Below are 6,389 nucleotides of genomic sequence, written 5' to 3' on the forward strand. Positions count from 1 at the left end.
CTCTTCTCTCACCCAACTTCATCTGGCACCTAGGTCTCCATGATGCTGTTGGTCTGTCACCTTGGGAAAGAGAAGGGCAATGCACATGCCGGACCGTGTTGTCAGGAAGAGAGAGAGAGAGGGAGGGAGGGAGAGACGGAAAGAATGGCAGAAAACGGTCCCGTGTGGCCGTGCTGCGTGCCAGAGGCCAGCCGCACGCATGTCTGTGAGTGAGCCTACTTCTGCAAGGACCTGTGTGTGAGCAGAGGCACTGAGTGTCAGAGCCATCCGTGGATAGGAGCCTGAGCTGGCCTGGAGCGTGGCCGTGAATGTCTGAGCCCGTGGGGGGGGGGGGGGGGGCGGGAGACGGTGAGGGCGTGACTGTGTCTCTGTGGATGATGTGATTGTGTTGCGAGTGTCCGAGCATCTGAGCCTGTGTGTGAGGGGTGGGAGTTTGCACGCACCTTGCTCCGTGCGTGTGGACGTCGGGCCTGTTTGTGTGTCCGCGAGACCTTGAGTATGTGTGTGTGGAGCAGGAGGAAAGTCACCCAGGCGCCACTGCCAGTCACCGGCCAGGCCCCTCTCTCCTTCACACCTTCCCCCCTCCACCCAGGCCCCTTCTTGGCAGCTGCCCTGTTTGCAAACACTCTGTCTTCCTCTCCTCAACCTCTTTGGCCACCAGCCCAGAGCAAGGCTACAACTCAGAGCTGGATCGTGTGTCACTCTCTCCCAGGCCCTCACCACCCCCTCCAGTGCCCCTGCTGTGGCCTCAAGGCACTACATGGGCAGGGGGTGGGGTTTGGGGTGACCCCCAAAGCCCTTCAATCTAGGTTCAATCCAGAGGACTAGGGACATGGCCCCTGTCCCAGGCAACCCAGGTGAGCTTACTGGAGTAGGGGACCACTGGAGAGAACCAGACAGGGAGGTAGATAAGTGGCGGCGGGGGGGGGGGGGAGGGGGGCATGATCAGGACCTCCTGCCATCTTATCCGTGAATCTGAAATAGCCTGAGCCATCAGGCCAAGAATGTGTCCCAAAGAAGCTGGAGGTGGCTGGGGCAGGGTGGAGCCTGGTAAGAGGGGAGTGGAGATAGGAGGGGCACGCAGGCCCCCCCACCCCAACTGGGCATGGCAGAGGGTGTTAATTGGTGGCAGCAGCTGAGGATTAACTGGAAGTGATAATCACCCAGTCGGGGGCCCCAGGGCAGGGGAGGAGGACCAAGATTCCCAGGAAAGGCCTGAAAGGGGCAGGGGCAGTGCTAATTAATATTAGTTACTTATTAAATAAAACTTAATACTGATCATAAACCTTAACAGTGAAGAAGCCATGCTCCTCGAGCAGCAGCGCCCCCCCGCCCCTGCCCGCTGCAGACACATCTGCCCGCTCGCTAGGACCCTCCCCATTTCACAGGTAGGAGCCACAGGGGCAGCCAGGGGGCCAAGGTAGCACCTTGGGGGCAGGGGCAGGGGCGGAGCCAGGAGTCAAACCCAGATTGCATCTTCAGGCTGTCAGCACCAAAAGGGTCCCGCACAGCAGGCTGGGGTTTGTGTGAGCGTGAGTCAGCGTGAGGGAGTGTGTGTGGGTATACGTGTGTGCGTGAGTGTGCATGGGGGCTTGTGTGAGTGTATGCCTGTGGCTGTGAGGCAGACACTCTTTCCTGGGAGGACACGGGCATTGGGGGTCGGGAGTAAATGATGGAGATAGAAATGGGAGGTCACAGGAGCCTCCAGACCCACTGACACGTGTTGATGAGGACGTGGAGAAGTTGGGCCCCCGTGCCATGCTGGCAAGATGTGACACAGTGCAGCCACTGTGGACGACAGTCAGCAGTTCCTCAAAACATTAAACACAGAATTACCACGTGGCCCGGCAATTCCGCTCCTAGTATGTGCCCACGGGAAACGAAAACGTGCGTCCACACAGATACTAACAGCAACGTTACTCACAAGAGCCAAAAAGCGGAAACCACCGAAATGTCCATCAACAGATGAGTGGATGAACAAAATGTGGTCCATCCATACTCTGGAACATTACTTGGCCATGAAAAGGGACAAAGGGAGCACTGATACATGCCACAGCGTGGACGGACCTCACAAACACCACAGGAAGAGACAGGCCAGTCGTGGAAGATGATCCATCGTAGGATTCCGTTGTGGAAATGTCCAGAATAGGCCAATCGACAGAGGAGGAAATACTGGTGGTTGCTGAGGGTGGGGCTGTTGGGGGACAACGGGAAACAGCCACTAAGGGGCACAGCGTTTCTTCTTGGGGGTGGTGATGGTGGTGGACACGTTCTAGAATTAGATCGTGGTATGTGTTGCACAATTCTCTATGTTAAAAGCCACTGAATTGTACACGGAGAAAGGGTGAATTTTATGACATGTAAATTTCACCTCAATGAGATGAAAAACAACAACAACAACAACAACAACAAACAAAACACCACAGAACAGGCTTTTCCCAGGTTCTCATGCCTTGATCGGTTTTCTTTCCTTCTCCGGCCCCTGAATCCCCATTAAAGAGAAAGGAAAAAAGCCCTTCTGTCTTTGCAGTAGCTCTGAATTAATCACAAACCAAGCCCTTAAATTCAGGACCCACTTCCTACTCCTCCTCCGATTTACAGAAAAGACAGTTGAGGCCCTGATAGGGAACACCCTACTTTCCAAAGAGCCTGAATTCCATCCCAGCTCTGGCCTGATTCCACAGTCTTTGTTCTTAAAACCCACCCAGCAATTCTAAAGTGTTCCCCGGGCCTGTGGCCACGAAGGACATTCTGCCCCCCACCAGCTGGGGAACCCCAAGCTTGCAAGCTGGGTCATGTGGGTGTCCGGTGCAAAGTGAAAATGTGGAGTTTCTCATTTAAAAAAAAAAAAAAGTATTTCTGTCCTCTCTCTCTCTCTCTGCATGGGGATACTGGCTGGTAGATCCTCACGGGGATGGGACCAGGATCCAGCCACCAGAACCCATTAGGGAAGTGACTTGGCCTGAGCCCAGGCTCGTGCTTCACTGTCCCATCCACCTCACTTACAAAACACAAAACGAAAACTCATGAGCAACGTCAGGACGGTTGCCGCAGAGAATCAAACCCTTGCGGCCGCACCCAACCTGCACCCTGCTCGCATGGGGGGGGGGGGGGTTGCCTCGGGCCAGAGCAGGGCCAGCAGAGAAGCCTCTAGAAACAAGCTCTTTGGCAGTAGTCTTCGCAGTTCGGTGCCACACAGATATGCAAATGGCCTGGGCCATCCTTCTCACACATGAAGGCTGCCAGCCATGAATCACCTGCCTCCCTGTTACAACCCGGATTCTGATCTGGTGGGTCTGAGGCAGTGCTGGTGAGCCCCATGCCACCAGAGCACGGGTCACACTTGCTGGTGCAAGGGACACAACTCGAGAGTACTGATCCTGCACCCTAGCTGAACTCTTACTAACACCAATCATTTGTGCACTGGATTCTTTGGGGTTTTCTACACGGACTGTCATTATTGCCCACAGGAAAGGATAGATCTGTGTCTCTCTGTCCGCCCTTTGTGTGATTAAGGAAGTCCCCTCTTCTCCGACTCTGCTAAGAGTGTATGTGTGTAAACCGTGAATGGGTGTTGAATTTTATCAAATGTTTTTTCTGCATCAGTTGACCTTGCTAGGCCTCTGCAGCTACTGTTCTGGGCCTGGTGCAAGCTGGCAGGCACAGCAGAGGGCTCAGCCGTCCCGTGGGAGGTGTCCAGGTCAGGGCCAGCAGTAGGTGGAGGCTGGCCATCCACCCTGGCCTTGGGCCCCGGGGCCAGATGTTTGGGCTTAGCTGCCTGGCCAAGCAGGGATAGAGTGACCGGATAATTAAGCACTCGCCTCTTTGGGGCTGGCAGAAGGCAGCAGAGGGTGGAGGGACCTTGGGCCAGAGTCCCCTCCCCAACCTCAGCCCACTGACGGGGGAGCCCGAAGCCTAAAACCCCGTGGGGCCCTCTGGGGGGGACCCAGAGTTGGGGTGCACCTGCTCCAATCTACAAATGGGAAAGCAGACCTTTTGCCTCCAAGTTGGTGTGCAGTCCTGTGAGCCCCTAACTACCCAGGAGGGAAGGGGAAGGCAGGCAGAGGCCCCCCCTCAGCCCCCTCCTAGTTTGCCAGTCAGCAGTTCTGTAAGTCTGGGGCTTAATGAGACCCAGGGAACAGAATTCTCCGCGTGCTCCTTCGCCTGTTGACGGGGGCAGAGAGTCCATCTATCAGGACCCCCAGACATTATCCCTCCCCACCCCCAACAAGTAACTGGACCCCGCTGGCCTTTGCAGGACTGTGGGGGCGCCAGCTCCATGACCTTCCAACACCTCTGAGCCAGGCTCCCAACCGGGGAGAGGAGGAGGAGGGAACCGTCTCCTGCCTGAGGCCACAGGAGCCGAATCAGAGCTGGATCTCTCAAGACGGTCCCCAGTTTACAAGCCGAGACCGAGAGAGGGGAAGGGGCGCACCCAAGGTCACTCAGAGAGGGGCCATCATGGGAGTCCTAACCCGGAACCCCAGGCCAATGTCAAAGCAGGCGAGTATGCATTGTATTACTCTGGGTTTGAGTTCCTACTCTGCTGTGTGGCCTTAGGCAAAGAGCTTGCCCTCTCTGAGCTTCAGTGTCCTTTTTGAAATGAGGATCGAGTTCCTCCTGCAAAGGGCTGTGGTGAGGATGGAATGTTGTGTGTTAAGAGGGCACACTGGGTCAGGCACACAGAAGTGCATTCAGAAAGGGATCGTGATTATTCTTGTTAACTGAGCACATGATGTGCCGAGCTCTGTCCCAGCCCACACTACCTCATCTAATCCCCACAACCACCACCTCCCCAAAGGCAGACACTATGACTATCTCTGTGCACCAGTGAAGAGGTGGAGAAAGTTCCCTTTCAGAGAAAGGAAACAAACCACCACAGTCCCATCGCCTGGTCACGGTCTCGAGTCCAGGATACTCTGACTTATGAGCAAGAACCCTGGGTCAGACAAGCCTGGGTCCCAGTCATGGCTCCATTAGGTATGCCCTGAATGACCCGGGCCCTCAGTGCCCTGATCCGTAAAAAAGGGGATACGTACAATAACAGCTATCCCAGAACGAGCACTTATCAAGAGCCAGGCCCTGTGTTATCCACATTTACATATGCATTAATTTATCATTTAATCGGCACAGCAACCCATAAGGTGTGTCTTTATTATCCCTCCTACATAGCTGGAAAAACTCACACCTAGAAATTAAGAAACTGGCTCAGTCTCACACGCACAAGGACTCAAACTCAGGCATTCAGGCTCCAAAGCTCACCCTGTCTCTGCTGAGCTGTGGTAACAGTACCCTCCTCAGCAGGTGTTCATGAAGATAAAGTGTCGTTAGGCACATAAAGCCCTGAAAACAGAGCCTGACCTAAAGGAAGTACCCAACAAATATTAGTCATTATTATTATTGTCATGTACTCACTCATTCAAAAGATATTTATAGAGTGTGTACCCTGCATCAGGCTCTAAGAGCTGGGCATACATCTGTGATAGGACAAAGATTTCTGCCTTCATAGGGCTTCATCAGCTCCCATGGTGGCATCATCTTCATCACCATCATCTCCATCATGATTTTCATCACTATGATCATTACCATCATGCCCATCACCACTATTATTACCATCATCTCCACCATGATCTTCATCACCATCACACCCATGACCACCATCATCATCATCTCCACGATGATCTTCATCACCATCACGCCCATGACCACCATCATCATCATCTCCACCATGACCTTCATCACCAACACGCCCATGACCACCATCATCATCATCTCCATGACCTTCATCACCATCACGCCCATGACCACCATCACCATCATCTCCACCATGATCTTCATCGCCATCACGCCCATGAACATCATCATCATCTCCACCATGACCTTCATCACCGTCACACCCATGACCACCATCATCATCATCTCCACCATGACCTTCATCACCATCACACCCATGACCACCATCATCATCATCTCCACCATGACCTTCATCACCATCACGCCCATGACCACCACCATCATCATCATCTCCACCATGACCTTCATCACCATCATGCCCATGACCACCATCGTCATCCTCTCCACCATGATCTTCATCACCACAATCATCACCATCATTCCCATGACCACCACCATCATCATCCTCTCCACCATGATCTTCATCACCATGATCATCAACATCATGCCCACGACCATGATCACCTTCATCGTCATCATCACTTCCATTGTCATCATCACCACCATGATCATCTCCCACATTACTTCCATCACCATCATCCTTGTGACCACTGTCATTGTCACCATCATGACCATCACCATCATCATTCTCACTACATATAATCACTATGACCATCATGATCATCACCCATCATCACCAACATCCTCATCATAAA

The sequence above is a fragment of the Panthera onca genome, chromosome E2, assembly GCF_046562875.1.
Source record: "Panthera onca isolate mPanOnc1 chromosome E2, mPanOnc1 haplotype 2, whole genome shotgun sequence".
NCBI lineage: Eukaryota > Metazoa > Chordata > Mammalia > Carnivora > Felidae > Panthera > Panthera onca.